We start from the raw sequence: 20,148 nt of genomic DNA, 5'->3' as shown, positions 1-20,148 counted from the left end.
CAGCCCCCATTACCCCAAAAAGGAATAGAGTCATTAGCACTTATGGTTTTTAAATGGCACCCAGAATTATGTTGCACGAAGCACAATTTCACATCATTCTGGGTTCATTTGTGTGAAAACAAGGTCCAATCAGGCTGAAACGTTACAGGAAGGTAGAATCTATTGAGTTGCAAGTGATCTGAATGTTTCATGATGATAGCACTTTCCTAAGGGGGTCAAACCATGTCCCAAAAGTCACCGGATCTGGTGTCAATTTAAAGAAGTAGTCCAGTTACACATTTGTGGGCTTATAACTTGGCTTCTGAATATCCTAGGGAGATCAGGCTTGTTTTAGTGTGCTCCAATCAACATCCCCTACAACCACAAAAAGGAATGGAGTCATTAGCACTTATGGTTTGTAAATGGCACCCAGAATTATGTTGCACGAAGCACAATTTTACATCATTCTGGGTCCATTTGTGTGAAAACAAGGTCCAATCAGGCTGAAACGGTACAAGAAGGTAGATTCTATTGAGTTGTAAGTGATCTGAATGTTTCAAGATGATCGCACATTCCTATAGGGGGTAAAACCATGTCCCAAAGGTCACCAGGCCTGGTGTCACTTTAAAGTAGTAGTCCAGTTACACCTTTGTGGGCTTATAACTTGGCTTCTGAATGTCCTAGAGAGGTTAGTTTGTTTTAGTGTACTCCAATCAACAGCCCCTAAAACCACAAAAAGGAATGGAGTCATTAGCACTTATGGTTTGTAAATGGCACCCAGAATTATGTTGCACGAAGCACAATTTCACATCATTCTGGGTTCATTTGTGTGAAAACAAGGTCCAATCAGGCTGAAACGTTACAGGAAGGTAGAATCTATTGAGTTGTAAGTGATCTGAACGTTTCATGATGATAGCACTTTCCTAAGGGGGTCAAACCATTTCCCAAATGTCACCGGATCTGGTGTCACTTTAAAGAAGTAGTCCAGTTACACATTTGTGGGCTTATAACTTGGCTTCTGAATGTCCTAGAGAGGTCAGGTTTGTTTTAGTGTACTCCAATCAACAGCCCCTACAACCACAAAAAGGAATGGAGTCATTAGCACTTATGGTTTGTAAATGGCACCTAGAATTATGTTGCACGAAGCACAATTTCACATCATTCTGGGTCCATTTGTGTGAAAACAAGGTCCAATCAGGCTGAAACGTTACAGGAAGGTAGAATCTATTGAATTGTAAGTGATCTGAACGTTTCATGATGATAGCACTTTCCTAAGGGGGTCAAACCATGTCCCAAAGGTCACCGGATCTGGTGTCAATTTAAAGAAGTAGTCCAGTTACACATTTGTGGGCTTATAACTTGGCTTCTGAATGTCCTAGAGAGATCAGGTTTGTTTTAGTGTACTCCAATCAACAGCCCCTACAACCACAAAAAGGAATGGAGTCATTAGCACTTAAGGTTTGTAAATGACACCCAGAATTATGTTGCACGAAGCACAATTTCACATCATTCTGGGTCCATTTGTGTGAAAACAAGGTCCAATCAGGCTGAAACGCTACAAGAAGGTAGAATCTATTGAGTTGTAAGTGATCTGAACATTTCAAGATGATCGCTCATTCCTATAGGGGGTAAAACCATGTCCCAAAGGTCACCGGGCCTGGTGTCACTTTAAAGAAGTAGTCCAGTTACACCTTTGTGGGCTTATAACTTGGCTTCTGAATGTCCTAGAGAGGTTATGTTTGTTTCAGTGTTCACCAATCAACAGCCCCTACAACCACAAAAAGGAATGGAGTCATTAGCACTTATAGTTTGTAAATGGCACCCAGAATTATGTTGCACGAAGCACAATTTCACATCATTCTGGGTTCATTTGTGTGAAAACAAGGTCCAATCAGGCTGAAACGTTACAGGAAGGTAGAATCTATTGAGTTGTAAGTGATCTGAATGTTTCATGATGATAGCACTTTCCTAAGGGGGTCAAACCATGTCCCAAAGGTCACCGGATCTGGTGTCAATTTAAAGTAGTAGTCCAGTTACACATTTGTGGGCTTATAACTTGACTTCTGAATGTCCTAGAGAGATCAGGTTTGTTTTAATGTACTCCAATCAACAGCCCCTACAACCACAAAAAGGAATGGAGTCATTAGCACTTATGGTTTGTAAATGGCACCCAGAATTATGTTGCACAAAGCACAATTTCACATCATTCTGGGTCCATTTGTGTGAAAACAAGGTCCAATCAGGCTGAAACGCTACAAGAAGGTAGAATCTATTGAGTTGTAAGTGATCTGAACGTTTCAAGATGATCACACATTCCTATAGGGGGTAAAACCATGTCCCAAAGGTCACCGGGCCTGGTGTCACTTTAAAGAAGTTGTCCAGTTACACCGTTGTGGGCTTATAACTTGGCTTCTGAATGTCCTAGAGAGGTCAGGTTTGTTTTAGTGTACTCCAATCAACAGCCCCTACAACCACAAAAAGGAATGGAGTCATTAGCACTTATGGTTTGTAAATGTCACCCAGAATTATGTTGCACGAAGCTCAATTTCCCATCATTCTGGGTTCATTTGTGTGAAAACAAGGTCCAGTCAGGCTGAAACGTTACAAAAAGGTAGAATCTATTGAGTTGTAAGTGATCTGAACGTTTCATGATCATAGCACTTTCCTAAGGGGGTCAAACCATGTCCCAAAGGTCACCGGGCCTGGTGTCACTTTAAAGAAGTAGTCCAGTTACACCTTTGTCGGCTTATAACTTGGCTTCTGAATGTCCTAGAGAGGTCAGGTTTGTTTTAGTGTACTCCAATCAACAGCCCCTACAACCACAAAAAGGAATGGAGTCATTAGCACTTATGGTTTGTAAATGGCACCCAGAATTATGTTGCACGAAGCACAATTTCACATCATTCTGGGTTCATTTGTGTGAAAACAAGGTCCAATCAGGCTGACACCTTACAGGAAGGTAGAATCTATTGAGTTGTAAGTGATCTGAACGTTTCATGATGATAGCACTTTCCTAAGGCGGTCTAACCATGTCCCAAAGGCCACCGGATCTGGTGTCAATTTAACCCTTTGGTGCATAACGGTCACTACAGTGGACAGGTACTCAAAATTGTTATTTATATGTTTTTGCTATTAAGCACAGCTGTTGAAGACTTTATTGCATTTTAGCCCCTCCATTTGGACTTCAGTAAGTCAAGCCAACATATTTTATGCTCAAAATGCATGCTGTCCACTGAGGTGGACATGTAATAAATTATTTGTAAATTATAAAATTTGACAAAAAATATTTGTTGAAATTTGTTTCATTCACACCTAAAGACAAATGAAAAAAATTGTTCAAAAAATCATGGTTGAAGATTTCATAATTCATGCATCAAAGGGTTAAACAAGTAGTCCAGTTACTCATTTGTGGGCTTATAACTTGGCTTCTGAATGTCCTAGAGGGATCAGGGTTGTTTTAGTATACTCCAATCAACAGCCCCTACAACCACAAAAAGGAATGGAGTCATTAGCACTTATGGTTTTTAAATGGCACCCAGAATTATGTTGCACGAAGCACAATTTCACATCATTCTGGGTTAATTTGTGTGAAAACAAGGTCCAATCAGGCTGAAACGTTACAGGAAGGTAGAATCTATTGAGTTGTAAGTGATCTGAACGTTTCATGATGATAGCACTTTCCTAAGGGGGTCAAACCATGTCGCAAAGGTCACCGGATCTGGTGTCAATTTAAAGAAGTAGTCCAGTTACACATTTGTGGGCTTATAACTTGGCTTCTGAATGTCCTAGAGATATCAGGTTTTTTTTTATGTACTCCAATCAACAGCCTCTACAACCACAAAAAGGAATGGAGTCATTAGCACTTATGGTATGTAAATGGCACCCAGAATTATGTTGCACGAAGCACAATTTCACATCATTCTGGGATCATTTGTGTGAAAACAAGGTCCAATCAGGCTGAAACGTTACAGGAAGGTAGAATCTATTTAGTTGTAAGTGATCTGAACGTTTCATGATGATAGCACTTTCCTAAGGGGGTCAAACCATGTCCCAAAGGTCACCGGATCTGGTGTCAATTTAAAGAAGTAGTCCAGTTACACATTTGTGTGCTTATAACTTGGCTTCTGAATGTCCTAGAGAGATCAGGTTTGTTTTAATGTACTCCAATCAAGAGACCCTACCAACACAAAAAGGAATGGAGTCATTAGCACTTATGGTTTGTAAATGGCACCCAGAATTATGTTGCACGAAGCACAATTTCACATCATTCTGGGTTCATTTGTGTGAAAACAAGGTCCAATCAGGCTGAAACGTTACAGGAAGGTAGAATCTATTGAGTTGTAAGTGATCTGAACGTTTCATGATGATAGCATTTTCCTAAGGGGGTCAAACCATGTCCCAAAGGTCACCGGATCTGGTGTTAATTTAAAGAAGCAGTCCAGTTACACATTTGTGGGCTTATAACATGGCTTCTGAATGTCCTAGAGATATCAGGTTTCTTTTAATGTACTCCAATCAACAGCCCCTACAACCACAAAAAGGAATGGAGTCATTAGCACTTATGGATTTTAAATGGCACCCAGAATTATGTTGCACGAAGCACAATTTCACATCATTCTGGGTTCATTTGTGTGAAAACAAGGTCCAATCAGGCTGAAACGTTACAGGAAGGTAGAATCTATTGAGTTGTAAGTGATCTGAACGTTTCATGATGATAGCACTTTCCTAAGGGGGTCAAACCATGTCCCAAAAGTCACCAGATCTGGTGTCACTTTAAAGAAGTAGTCCAGTTACACATTTGTGGGCTTATAACTTGGCTTCTGAATGTCCTAGAGAGATCAGGTTTGTTTTAGTGTACTCCAATCAACAGCCCCTAAAACCACAAAAAGGAATGGAGTCATTAGCACTTATGGTTTGTAAATGGCACCCAGAATTATGTTGCACGAAGCACAATTTCACATCATTCTGGGTCCATTTGTGTGAAAACAAGGTCCAATCAGGCTGAAACGCTACAAGAAGGTAGAATCTATTGAGTAGTAAGTGATCTGAACGTTTCAAGATGATCGCACATTCCTATAGGGGGTAAAACCATGTTCCAAAGGTCACCGGGCCTGGTGTCACTTTAAAGTAGTAGTCCAGTTACACCTTTGTGGGCTTATAACTTGGCTTCTGAATGTCCTAGAGAGGTTAGTTTGTTTCAGTGTACTCCAATCAACAGCCCCTACAACCACAAAAAGGAATGGAGTCATTAGCACTTATGGTTTGTAAGTGGCACCCAGAATTATGTTGCACGAAGCACAATTTCACATCATTCTGGGTCAATTTGTGTGAAAACAAGGTCCAATCCGGCTGAAACGCTACAAGAAGGTAGAATCTATTGAGTTGTAAGTGATCTGAACGTTTCAAGATGATCGCACATTCCTATAGGGGGTCAAACCATGTCCCAAAGGTCACCGGGCCAAGTGTCACTTTAAAGAAGTAGTCCAGTTACACCTTTGTGGGCTTATAACTTGGCTTCTGAATGTCCAAGAGAGGTTAGGTTTGTTTTAGTGTACTCCAATCAACAGCCCCTACAACCACAAAAAGGAATGGAGTCATTAGCACTTATGGTTTGTAAATGGCACCCAGAATTATTTTGCACGAAGCACAATTTCACATCATTCTGGGTCCATTTGTGTGAAAACAAGGTCCAATCAGGCTGAAACGTTACAGGAAGGTAGAATCTATTCAGTTGTAACTGATCTGAACGTTTCATGATGATAGCACTTTCCTAAGGGGGTCAAACCATGTGCCAAAGGTCACTGGATCTGGTGTCAATTTAAAGAAGTAGTCCAGTTACACATTTGTGGGCTTATAACTTGGCTTCTGAATGTCCTAGAGAGATCAGGTTTGTTTTAATGTACTCCAATTAACAGCCCCTACAACCACAAAAAGGAATGGAGTCATTAGCATTTATGGTTTGTAAATGGCACCCAGAATTATGTTGCACGAAGCACAATTTCACATCATTCTGGGTTCATTTGTGTGAAAACAAGGTCCAATCAGGCTGAAACGTTACAGGAAGGTAGAATCTATTTAGTTGTAAGTGATCTGAACGTTTCATGATGATAGCGCTTTCCTAAGGGGATCAAACCATGTCCCAAAGGTCACCGGATCTGGTGTCAATTTAAAGAAGTAGTCCAGTTACACATTTGTGGGCTTATAACTTGGCTTCTGAATGTCCCAGAGAGATCAGGTTTGTTTTAGTGTACTCCAATCAACAGCCCCTACAACCACAAAAGGAATGGAGTCATTAGCACTTATGGTTTGTAAATGGCACCCAGAATTATGTTGCACGAAGCACAATTTCACATCATTCTGGGTCCATTTGTGTGAAAACAAGGTCCAATCAGGCTGAAACGTTACAAGAAGGTAGAATCTATTGAGTTGTAAGTGATCTGAACGTTTCATGATGATATCACATTCCTATAGGGGGTCAAACCATCTCCCAAAGGTCACCGGGCCTGGTGTCACTTTAAAGAAGTAGTCCAGTTACACATTGGTGGGCTTATAACTTGGCTTCTGAATGTCCTAGAGAGGTCAGGTTTGTTTTAGTGTACTCCAATCAACAGCCCCTACAACCACAAAAAGGAATGGAGTCATTAGCACTTATGGTTTGTAAATGGCACCCAGAATTATGTTGCACGAAGCACAATTTCACATCATTCTGGGTCCATTTGTGTGAAAACAAGGTCCAATCAGGCTGAAACGTTACAGGAAGGTAGAATCTATTGAGTTGTAAGTGATCTGAACGTTTCATGATGATAGCACTTTCCTAAGGGGGTCAAACCATGTCCCAAAGGTCACCGGATCTTGTGTCTTTTAAAGAAGTAGTCCAGTTACACATTTGTGGGCTTATAACTTGGCTTCTGAATGTCCTAGAGAGATCAGGTTTGTTTTAATGTACTCCAATCAACAGCCCCTACAACCACAAAAAGGAATGGAGTCATTAGCATTTATGGTTTGTAAATGGCACCCAGAATTATGTTGCACGAAGCACAATTTCACATCATTCTGGGTTCATTTGTGTGAAAACAAGGTCCAATCAGGCTGAAACGTTACAGGAAGGTAGAATCTATTTAGTTGTAAGTGATCTGAACGTTTCATGATGATAGCGCTTTCCTAAGGGGATCAAACCATGTCCCAAAGGTCACCGGATCTGGTGTCAATTTAAAGAAGTAGTCCAGTTACACATTTGTGGGCTTATAACTTGGCTTCTGAATGTCCCAGAGAGATCAGGTTTGTTTTAGTGTACTCCAATCAACAGCCCCTACAACCACAAAAGGAATGGAGTCATTAGCACTTATGGTTTGTAAATGGCACCCAGAATTATGTTGCACGAAGCACAATTTCACATCATTCTGGGTCCATTTGTGTGAAAACAAGGTCCAATCAGGCTGAAACGTTACAAGAAGGTAGAATCTATTGAGTTGTAAGTGATCTGAACGTTTCATGATGATATCACATTCCTATAGGGGGTCAAACCATCTCCCAAAGGTCACCGGGCCTGGTGTCACTTTAAAGAAGTAGTCCAGTTACACATTGGTGGGCTTATAACTTGGCTTCTGAATGTCCTAGAGAGGTCAGGTTTGTTTTAGTGTACTCCAATCAACAGCCCCTACAACCACAAAAAGGAATGGAGTCATTAGCACTTATGGTTTGTAAATGGCACCCAGAATTATGTTGCACGAAGCACAATTTCACATCATTCTGGGTCCATTTGTGTGAAAACAAGGTCCAATCAGGCTGAAACAATACAGGAAGGTAGAATCTATTGAGTTGTAAGTGATCTGAACGTTTCATGATGATAGCACTTTCCTAAGGGGGTCAAACCATGTCCCAAAGGTCACCGAATCTGGTGTCACTTTAAAGAAGTAGTCCAGTTACACATTTGTGGGCTTATAACTTGGCTTCTGGATGTCCTAGAGAGATCAGGTTTGTTTTAATGTACTCCAATCAACAGCCCCTACAACCACAAAAAGGAATGAAGTCATTAGCATTTATGGTTTGTAAATGGCACCCAGAATTATGTTGCACGAAGCACAATTTCACATCATTCTGGGTTCATTTGTGTGAAAACAAGGTCCAATCAGGCTGACACCTTACAGGAAGGTAGAATCTATTGAGTTGTAAGTGATCTGAACGTTTCATGATGATAGAACTTTCCTAAGGGGGTCTAACCATGTCCCAAAGGCCACCGGATCTGGTGTCAATTTAAAGAAGTAGTCCAGTTACTCATTTGTGGGCTTATAACTTGGCTTCTGAATGTCCTAGAGAGATCAGGGTTGTTTTAGTATACTCCAATCAACAGCCCCTACAACCACAAAAAGGAATGGAGTCATTAGCACTTATGGTTTTTAAATGGCACCCAGAATTATGTTGCACGAAGCACAATTTCACATCATTCTGGGTTCATTTGTGTGAAAACAAGGTCCAATCAGGCTGAAACGTTACAGGAAGGTAGAATCTATTGAGTTGTAAGTGATCTGAACGTTTCATGATGATAGCACTTTCCTAAGGGGGTCAAACCATGTCGCAAAGGTCACCGGATCTGGTGTCAATTTAAAGAAGTAGTCCAGTTACACATTTGTGGGCTTATAACTTGGCTTCTGAATGTCCTAGAGATATCAGGTTTGTTTTAATGTACTCCAATCAACAGCCTCTACAACCACAAAAAGGAATGGAGTCATTAGCACTTATGGTATGTAAATGGCACCCAGAATTATGTTGCACGAAGCACAATTTCACATCATTCTGGGATCATTTGTGTGAAAACAAGGTCCAATCAGGCTGAAACGTTACAGGAAGGTAGAATCTATTTAGTTGTAAGTGATCTGAACGTTTCATGATGATAGCACTTTCCTAAGGGGGTCAAACCATGTCCCAAAGGTCACCGGATCTGGTGTCAATTTAAAGAAGTAGTCCAGTTACACATTTGTGTGCTTATAACTTGGCTTCTGAATGTCCTAGAGAGATCAGGTTTGTTTTAATGTACTCCAATCAAGAGACCCTACAAACACAAAAAGGAATGGAGTCATTAGCACTTATGGTTTGTAAATGGCACCCAGAATTATGTTGCACGAAGCACAATTTCACATCATTCTGGGTTCATTTGTGTGAAAACAAGGTCCAATCAGGCTGAAACGTTACAGGAAGGTAGAATCTATTGAGTTGTAAGTGATCTGAACGTTTCATGATGATAGCATTTTCCTAAGGGGGTCAAACCATGTCCCAAAGGTCACCGGATCTGGTGTTAATTTAAAGAAGCAGTCCAGTTACACATTTGTTGGCTTATAACATGGCTTCTGAATGTCCTAGAGATATCAGGTTTGTTTTAATGTACTCCAATCAACAGCCCCTACAACCACAAAAAGGAATGGAGATATTAGCACTTATGGTTTGTAAATGGCACCCAGAATTATGTTGAACGAAGCACAATTTCACATCATTCTGGGTTCATTTGTGTGAAAACAAGGTCCAATCAGGCTGAAACGTTACAGGAAGGTAGAACCTACTGAGTTGTAAGTGATCTGAACGTTTCATGATGATAGCACTTTCCTAAGGGGGTCAAACCATGTCCCAAAGGTCACCGGGCCTGGTGTCACTATAAAAAAGTGGTCCAGTTACACCTTTGTGGGCTTATAACTTGGCTTCTGAATGTCCTAGAGAGGTTAGTTTGTTTTAGTGTACTCCAATCAACAGCCCCTAAAACCACAAAAAGGAATGGAGTCATTAGCACTTATGGTTTGTAAATGGCACCCAGAATTATGTTGCACGAAGCACAATTTCACATCATTCTGGGTTCATTTGTGTGAAAACAAGGTCCAGTCAGGCTGAAACGTTACAGGAAGGTAGAATCTATTGAGTTGTAAGTGATCTGAACGTTTCATGATGATAGCACTTTCCTAAGGGGGTCAAACCATTTCCCAAATGTCACCGGATCTGGTGTCACTTTAAAGAAGTAGTCCAGTTACACATTTGTGGGCTTATAACTTGGCTTCTGAATGTCCTAGAGAGGTCAGGTTTGTTTTAGTGTACTCCAATCAACAGCCCCTACAACAACAAAAAGGAATGGAGTCATTAGCATTTATGGTTTGTAAATGGCACCTAGAATTATGTTGCACAAAGCACAATTTCACATCATTCTGGGTCCATTTGTGTGAAAACAAGGTCCAATCAGGCTGAAACGTTACAGGAAGGTAGAATCTATTGAGTTGTAAGTGATCTGAACGTTTCATGATGATAGCACTTTCCTAAGGGGGTCAAACCATGTCCCAAAGGTCACTGGATCTGGTGTCAATTTAAAGAAGTAGTCCAGTTACACATTTGTGGGCTTATAACTTGGCTTCTGAATGTCCTAGAGAGATCAGGTTTGTTTTAGTGTACTCCAATCAACAGCCCCTACAACCACAAAAAGGAATGGAGTCATTAGCACTTAAGGTTTGTAAATGACACCCAGAATTATGTTGCACGAAGCACAATTTCACATCATTCTGGGTCCATTTGTGTGAAAACAAGGTCCAATCAGGCTGAAACGCTACAAAAAGGTAGAATCTATTGAGTTGTAAGTGATCTGAACGTTTCAAGATGATCGCTCATTCCTATAGGGGGTAAAACCATGTCCCAAAGGTCACCGGGCCTGGTGTCACTTTAAAGAAGTAGTCCAGTTACACCTTTGTGGGCTTATAACTTGGCTTCTGAATGTCCTAGAGAGGTTAGGTTTGTTTCAGTGTTCACCAATCAACAGCCCCTACAACCACAAAAAGGAATGGAGTCATTAGCACTTATGGTTTGTAAATGGCACCCAGAATTATGTTGCACGAAGCACAATTTCACATCATTCTGGGTTCATTTGTGTGAAAACAAGGTCCAATCAGGCTGAAACGTTACAGGAAGGTAGAATCTATTGAGTTGTAAGTGATCTGAATGTTTCATGATGATAGCACTTTCCTAAGGGGGTCAAACCATGTCCCAAAGGTCACCGGATCTGGTGTCAATTTAAAGTAGTAGTCCAGTTACACATTTGTGGGCTTATAACTTGACTTCTGAATGTCCTAGAGAGATCAGGTTTGTTTTAATGTACTCCAATCAACAGCCCCTACAACCACAAAAAGGAATGGAGTCATTAGCACTTATGGTTTGTAAATGGCACCCAGAATTAAGTTGCACGAAGCACAATTTCACATTATTCTGGGTCCATTTGTGTGAAAACAAGGTCCAATCAGGCTGAAACGCTACAAGAAGGTAGAATCTATTGAGTTGTAAGTGATCTGAACGTTTCAAGATGATCGCACATTCCTATAGGGGGTAAAACCATGTCCCAAAGGTCACCGGGCCTGGTGTCACTTTAAAGTAGTAGTCCAGTTACACCTTTGTGGGCTTATAACTTGGCTTCTGAATGTCCTAGAGAGGTTAGTTTGTTTTAGTGTACTCCAATCAACAGCCCCTAAAACCACAAAAAGGAATGGAGTCATTAGCACTTATGGTTTGTAAATGGCACCCAGAATTATGTTGCACGAAGCACAATTTCACATCATTCTGGGTTCATTTGTGTGAAAACAAGGTCCAATCAGGCTGAAACGTTACAGGAAGGTAGAATCTACTGAGTTGTAAGTGATCTGAACGTTTCATGATGATAGCACTTTCCTAAGGGGGTCAAACCATGTCCCAAAGGTCACCAGAACTGGTGTCAATTTAAAGAAGTAGTCCAGTTACACATTTGTGGGCTTATAACTTGGCTTCTGAATGTCCTAGAGGGATCAGGTTTGTTTTAGCGTACTCCAATTAACAGCCCCCATTACCCCAAAAAGGAATAGAGTCATTAGCACTTATGGTTTTTAAATGGCACCCAGAATTATGTTGCACAAAGCACAATTTCACATCATTCTGGGTTCATTTGTGTGAAAACAAGGTCCAATCAGGCTGAAACGTTACAGGAAGGTAGAATCTATTGAGTTGCAAGTGATCTGAACGTTTCATGATGATAGCACTTTCCTAAGGGGGTCAAACCATGTCCCAAAAGTCACCGGATCTGGTGTCAATTTAAAGAAGTAGTCCAGTTACACATTTGTGGGCTTATAACTTGGCTTCTGAATATCCTAGGGAGATCAGGCTTGTTTTAGTGTGCTCCAATCAACAGCCCCTACAACCACAAAAAGGAATGGAGTCATTAGCACTTATGGTTTGTAAATGGCACCCAGAATTATGTTGCACGAAGCACAATTTCACATCATTCTGGGTCCATTTGTGTGAAAACAAGGTCCAATCAGGCTGAAACGGTACAAGAAGGTAGATTCTATTGAGTTGTAAGTGATCTGAATGTTTCAAGATGATCGCACATTCCTATAGGGGGTAAAACCATGTCCCAAAGGTCACCGGGCCTGGTGTCACTTTAAAGTAGTAGTCCAGTTACACCTTTGTGGGCTTATAACTTGGCTTCTGAATGTCCTAGAGAGGTTAGTTTGTTTTAGTGTACTCCAATCAACAGCCCCTAAAACCACAAAAAGGAATGGAGTCATTAGCACTTATGGTTTGTAAATGGCACCCAGAATTATGTTGCACGAAGCACAATTTCACATCATTCTGGGTTCATTTGTGTGAAAACAAGGTCCAATCAGGCTGAAACGTTACAGGAAGGTAGAATCTATTGAGTTGTAAGTGATCTGAACGTTTCATGATGATAGCACTTTCCTAAGGGGGTCAAACCATTTCCCAAATGTCACCGGATCTGGTGTCACTTTAAAGAAGTAGTCCAGTTACACATTTGTGGGCTTATAACTTGGCTTCTGAATGTCCTAGAGAGGTCAGGTTTGTTTTAGTGTACTCCAATCAACAGCCCCTACAACCACAAAAAGGAATGGAGTCATTAGCACTTATGGTTTGTAAATGGCACCTAGAATTATGTTGCACGAAGCACAATTTCACATCATTCTGGGTCCATTTGTGTGAAAACAAGGTCCAATCAGGCTGAAACGTTACAGGAAGGTAGAATCTATTGAGTTGTAAGTGATCTGAACGTTTCATGATGATAGCACTTTCCTAAGGGGGTCAAACCATGTCCCAAAGGTCACCGGATCTGGTGTCAATTTAAAGAAGTAGTCCAGTTACACATTTGTGGGCTTACAACTTGGCTTCTGAATGTCCTAGAGAGATCAGGTTTGTTTTAGTGTACTCCAATCAACAGCCCCTACAACCACAAAAAGGAATGGAGTCATTAGCACTTAAGGTTTGTAAATGACACCCAGAATTATGTTGCACGAAGCACAATTTCACATCATTCTGGGTCCATTTGTGTGAAAACAAGGTCCAATCAGGCTGAAACGCTACAAGAAGGTAGAATCTATTGAGTTGTAAGTGATCTGAACATTTCAAGATGATCGCTCATTCCTATAGGGGGTAAAACCATGTCCCAAAGGTCACCGGGCCTGGTGTCACTTTAAAGAAGTAGTCCAGTTACACCTTTGTGGGCTTATAACTTGGCTTCTGAATGTCCTAGAGAGGTTATGTTTGTTTCAGTGTTCACCAATCAACAGCCCCTACAACCACAAAAAGGAATGGAGTCATTAGCACTTATAGTTTGTAAATGGCACCCAGAATTATGTTGCACGAAGCACAATTTCACATCATTCTGGGTTCATTTGTGTGAAAACAAGGTCCAATCAGGCTGAAACGTTACAGGAAGGTAGAATCTATTGAGTTGTAAGTGATCTGAATGTTTCATGATGATAGCACTTTCCTAAGGGGGTCAAACCATGTCCCAAAGGTCACCGGATCTGGTGTCAATTTAAAGTAGTAGTCCAGTTACACATTTGTGGGCTTATAACTTGACTTCTGAATGTCCTAGAGAGATCAGGTTTGTTTTAATGTACTCCAATCAACAGCCCCTACAACCACAAAAAGGAATGGAGTCATTAGCACTTATGGTTTGTAAATGGCACCCAGAATTATGTTGCACAAAGCACAATTTCACATCATTCTGGGTCCATTTGTGTGAAAACAAGGTCCAATCAGGCTGAAACGCTACAAGAAGGTAGAATCTATTGAGTTGTAAGTGATCTGAACGTTTCAAGATGATCACACATTCCTATAGGGGGTAAAACCATGTCCCAAAGGTCACCGGGCCTGGTGTCACTTTAAAGAAGTTGTCCAGTTACACCGTTGTGGGCTTATAACTTGGCTTCTGAATGTCCTAGAGAGGTCAGGTTTGTTTTAGTGTACTCCAATCAACAGCCCCTACAACCACAAAAAGGAATGGAGTCATTAGCACTTATGGTTTGTAAATGTCACCCAGAATTATGTTGCACGAAGCTCAATTTCCCATCATTCTGGGTTCATTTGTGTGAAAACAAGGTCCAGTCAGGCTGAAACGTTACAAAAAGGTAGAATCTATTGAGTTGTAAGTGATCTGAACGTTTCATGATCATAGCACTTTCCTAAGGGGGTCAAACCATGTCCCAAAGGTCACCGGATCTGGTGTCAATTTAAAGAAGTAGTCCAGTTACACATTTGTGGGCTTATAACTTGGCTTCTGAATGTCCTAGAGAGATCAGGTTTGTTTTAATGTACTCCAACCAACAGCCCCTACAACCACAAAAAGGAATGGAGTCATTAGCACTTATGGTTTGTAAATGGCACCCAGAATTATGTTGCACGAAGCACAATTTCACATCATTGTGGGTTCATTTGTGTGAAAACAAGGTACAATCAGGCTGAAATGTTACAGGAAGGTAGAATCTATTGAGTTGAAAGTGATCTGAACGTTTCATGATGATAGCACTTTCCTAAGGGGGTCAAACCATGTCCCAAAGGTCACCGGGCCTGGTGTCACTTTAAAGAAGTAGTCCAGTTACACCTTTGAGGGCTTATAACTTAGCTTCTGAATGTCATAGAGAGATCAGGTTTGTTTTAGTGTATTCCAATCAACAGCCCCTACAACCTCAAAAAGGAATGGAGTCATTAGCACTTATGGTTTTTAAATGGCACCCAGAATTATGTTGCACGAAGAACAATTTCACATCATTCTGGGTCCATTTGTGTGAAAACAAGGTCCAATCAGGCTGAAAGTATGTAAGTAGGTTTTACCCCTATAGGAATGTGCGATCATCTTGAAACGTTCAGATCACTTACAACTCAATAGATTCTACCTTCCTGTAACGTTTCAGCCTAATTGGACCTTGTTTTCACACAAATGGACCCAGAATGATGTGAAATTGTGCTTCGTGCAACATAATTCTGGGTGCCATTTACAAACCATAAGTGCTAATGACTCCATTCCTTTTTGTGGTTGTATGGGCTGTTGATTAGAGTACATTAAAACAAACCTGACCACTCTAGGACATTCAGAAGCCAAGTTATAAGCCCACAAATGTGTAACTAGACTACTACTTTAAATTGACACCAGATCCGGTGACATTTGGGACATGGTTTGACCCCCTTAGGAAAGTGCTATCATCATGAAACGTTCAGATCACTTACAACTCAATAGATTCTACCTTCCTGTAACGTTTCAGCCTGATAGGACCTTGTTTTCTCACAAATGAACCCAGAATGATGTGAAATTGTGCTTCGTGCAACATAATTCTGGGTGCCATTTAAAAACCATAAGTGCTAATGACTCCATTCCTTTTTGTGGTTGTAGGGGCTGTTGATTGGAGTATACTAAAACAAACCTGATCTCTCTAGGACATTCAGAAGCCAAGTTATAAGCCCACAAATGTGTAACTGGACTACTTCTTTAAATTGACACCAGATCCAGTGACCTTTGGGACATGGTTTGACCCCCTTAGGAAAGTGCTATCATCATGAAACGTTCAGATCAATTACAACTCAATAGATTCTACCTTCCTGTAACGTTTCAGCCTGATTGGACCTTGTTTTCACACAAATGAACCCAGAATGATGTGAAATTGTGCTTCGTGCAACATAATTCTGGGTGCCATTTACAAACCATAAGTGCTAATGACTCCATTCCTTTCTGTGGTTGTAGGGGCTGTTGATTGGAGTACACTAAAACAAACCTGACCTCTCTAGGACATTCAGAAGCCAAGTTATAAGCCCTCAAAGGTGTAACTGGACTACTTCTTTAAAGTGACACCAGGCCCGGTGACCTTTGGGACATGGTTTGACCCCCTATAGGAATGTGCGATCATCATGAAACGTTCAGATCACTTACAACTCAATAGATTCTACCTTCTTGTAACGTTTCAGCCTGATTGGACCTTGTTTTCACACAAATGGACCCAGAACGATGTGAAATTGTGCTTCCTGCAACATAATTCTGGGTGCCATTTACAAACCATGAGTGCTAATGACTCCATTCCTTTTTGTGGTTGTAGGGGCTGTTGATTGGAGTACACTAAAACAAACCTGATCTCTCTAGGACATTCAGAAGCCAAGTTATAAGCCCACAAATGTGTAACTGGACTAATTCTTTAAAGTGACACCAGATCCGGTGACCTTTGGGACATGGTTTGACCCCCTTAGGAAAGTGCTATCATCATGAAACGTTCAGATAACTTACAACTCAATAGATTCTACCTTCCTGTAACGTTTCTGCCTGATTGGACCTTGTTTTCACACATATGAACCCATAATGATGTGAAATTGTGCTTCGTGCAACATAATTCTGGGTGCCATTTACAAACCATAAGTGCTAATGACTCCATTCCTTTTTTTTGGTTGTAGGGGCTGTTGATTGGAGTACATTAAAACAAACCTGATCTCTCTAGGACATTCAGAAGCCAAGTTATAAGCCCACAAAGATGTAACTGGACTACTTCTTTAAAGTGACACCAGGCCCGGTGACCTTTGGGACATGGTTTTACCCCCTATAGGAATGTGCGATCATCTTGAAACGTTCATATCACTTACAACTCAATAGATTCTACCTTCCTGTAACGTTTCAGCCTGAATGGACCTTGTTTTCACACAAATTGACCCAGAACGATGTGAAATTGTGCTTCGTGCAACATAATTCTGGGTGCCATTTAAGAACCATAAGTGCTAATGACTCCATTCCTTTTTGTGGTTGTAGGGGCTGTTGATTGGAGTACACTAAAACAAACCTAACCTCTCTAGGACATTCAGAAGCCAAGTTATAAGCCCACAAAGATGTAACTGGACTACTTCTTTAAAGTGACACCAGGCCCGGTGACCTTTGGGACATGGTTTTACCCCCTATAGGAATGTGCGATCATCTTGAAACGTTCAGATCACTTACAACTCAATAGATTCTACCTTCTTGTAGCATCTCAGCCTGATTGGACCTTGTTTTCACACAAATGGACCCAGAATGAAGTGAAATTGTGCTTCGTGCAACATAATTCTGGGTGCCATTTAAGAACCATAAGTGCTAATGACTCCATTCCTTTTTGTTGTTGTAGGGGCTGTTGATTGGAGTACACTAAAACAACCCTGATCTCTCTAGGACATTCAGAAGCCAAGTTATAAGCCCACAAATGTGTAACTGGACTACTACTTAAAATTGACACCAGATCCGGTGACATTTGGGACATGGTTTGACGCCCTTAGGAAAGTGCTATCATCATGAAACGTTCAGATCACTTACAACTCAATAAATTCTACCTTCCTGTAACGTTTCAGCCTGATTGGACCTTGTTTTCACACAAATGAACCCAGAATGATGTGAAATTGTGCTTTGTGCAACATAATTCTGGGTGCCATTTAAAAACCATAAGTGCTAATGACTCCATTCCTTTTTGTGGTTGTAGGGGCTGTTGATTGGAGTATACTAAAACAAACCTGATCTCTCTAGGACATTCAGAAGCCAGAGTATATGCCCACAAATGTGAAACTGGACTACTTCTTTAAATTGACACCAGATCCGGTGACCTTTGGGACACGGTTTGACCCCCTTAGGAAAGTGCTATCATCATGAAACGTTCAGATCACTTACAACTGAATAGATTCTACCTTCCTGTAACGTTTCAGCCTGATTGGACCTTGTTTTCACACAAATGAACCCAGAAAGATGTGAAATTGTGCTTCGTGCAACATAATTCTGGGTGCCATTTACAAACCATAAGTGCTAATGACTCCATTCCTTTTTGTGGTTGTAGGGGCTGTTGATTGGAGTACACTAAAACAAACCTGACCTCTCTAGGACATTCAGAAGCCAAGTTATAAGCCCACAAAGGTGTAACTGGACTACTTCTTTAAAGTGACACCAGGCCCGGTGACCTTTGGGACATGGTTTGACCCCCTATAGGAATGTGCTATCATCATGAAACGTTCATATCACTTACAACTCAATAGATTCTACCTTCTTGTAACGTTTCAGCCTGATTGGACCTTGTTTTCACACAAATGGACCCAGAATGATGTGAAATTGTGCTTCGTGCAACATAATTCTGGGTGCCATTTACAAACCATAAGTGCTAATGACTCCATTCCTTTTTGTGGTTGTAGGGGCTGTTGATTGGAGTACACTAAAACAAACCTGATCTCTCTAGGACATTCAGAAGCCAAGTTATAAGCCCACAAATGTGTAACTGGACTAATTCTTTAAAGTGACACCAGATCCGTTGACCTTTGGGACATGGTTTGACCCCCTTAGGAAAGTGCTATCATCATGAAACGTTCAGATCACTTACAACTCAATAGATTCTACCTTCCTGTAACGTTTCAGCCTGATTGGACCTTGTTTTCACACAAATGAACCCAGAATGATGTGAAATTGTGCTTCGTGCAACAAAATTCTGGGTGCCATTTACAAACCATAAGTGCTAATGACTCCATTCCTTTTTGTGGTTGTAGGGGCTGTTGATTGGAGTACACTAAAACAAACCTGACCTCTCTAGGACATTCAGAAGCCAAGTTATAAGCCCGCAAATGCGTAACTGGACTACTTCTTTAAAGTGACACCAGGCCCGGTGACCTTTGGGACATGGTTTGACCCCCTATAGGAATGTCCGATCATCATGAAACGTTCAGATCACTTACAACTCAATAGATTCTACCTTCTTGTAACGTTTCAGCCTGATTGGACCTTGTTTTCACACAAATGGACCCAGAATGATGTGAAATTGTGTTTCTTGCAACATAATTCTGGGTGCCATTTACAAACCATAAGTGCTAATGACTCCAAGTTATAAGCCCACAAATGTGTAACTGGACTACTACTTTAAATTGACACCAGATCCGGTGACCTTTGGGACATGGTTTGACCCCCTATAGGAATGTCCGATCATCATGAAACGTTCAGATCACTTACAACTCAATAGATTCTACCTTCTTGTAACGTTTCAGCCTGATTGGACCTTGTTTTCACACAAATGGACCCAGAATGATGTGAAATTGTGTTTCGTGCAACATAATTCTGGGTGCCATTTAAAAACCATAAGTGCTAATGACTCCATTCCTTTTTGTGGTTGTAGGGGCTGTTGATTGGAGTATACTAAAACAAAACTGTTCTCTCTAGGACATTCAGAAGCCAAGTTATAAGCCCGCAAATGCGTAACTGGACTACTTCTTTAAAGTGACACCAGGCCCGTTGACCTTTGGGACATGGTTTGACCCCCTATAGGAATGTCCGATCATCATGAAACGTTCAGATCACTTACAACTCAATAGATTCTACCTTCTTGTAACGTTTCAGCCTGATTGGACCTTGTTTTCACACAAATGGACCCAGAATGATGTGAAATTGTGTTTCGTGCAACATAATTCTGGGTGCCATTTACAAACCATAAGTGCTAATGACTCCATTCCTTTTTGTGGTTGTAGGGGCTGTTGATTGGAGTACATTAAAACAAACCTTACCTCTCTAGGACATTCAGAAGCCAAGTTACAAGCCCACATATGTGTAACTGGACTACTACTTTAAATTGACACCAGATCCGGTGACATTTGGGACATGGTTTGACCCCCTAAGGAAAGTGTTATCATCATGAAACGTTCAGATCACTTACAGCTCAATAGACTCTACCTTCCTGTAACGTTTCAGCCTGATTGGACCTTGTTTTCACACAAATGAACCCAGAATGATGTGAAATTGTGCTTCGTGCAACATAATTCTGGGTGCCATTTACAAACCATAAATGCTAATGACTCCATTCCTTTTTGTGGTTGTAGGGGCTGTTGATTGGAGTACACTAAAACAAACCTGACCTC

The sequence above is a fragment of the Nothobranchius furzeri genome, chromosome 15, assembly GCF_043380555.1.
Source record: "Nothobranchius furzeri strain GRZ-AD chromosome 15, NfurGRZ-RIMD1, whole genome shotgun sequence".
Taxonomy (NCBI): domain Eukaryota; kingdom Metazoa; phylum Chordata; class Actinopteri; order Cyprinodontiformes; family Nothobranchiidae; genus Nothobranchius; species Nothobranchius furzeri.
Note: the sequence above shows the minus strand (reverse complement) of the source record.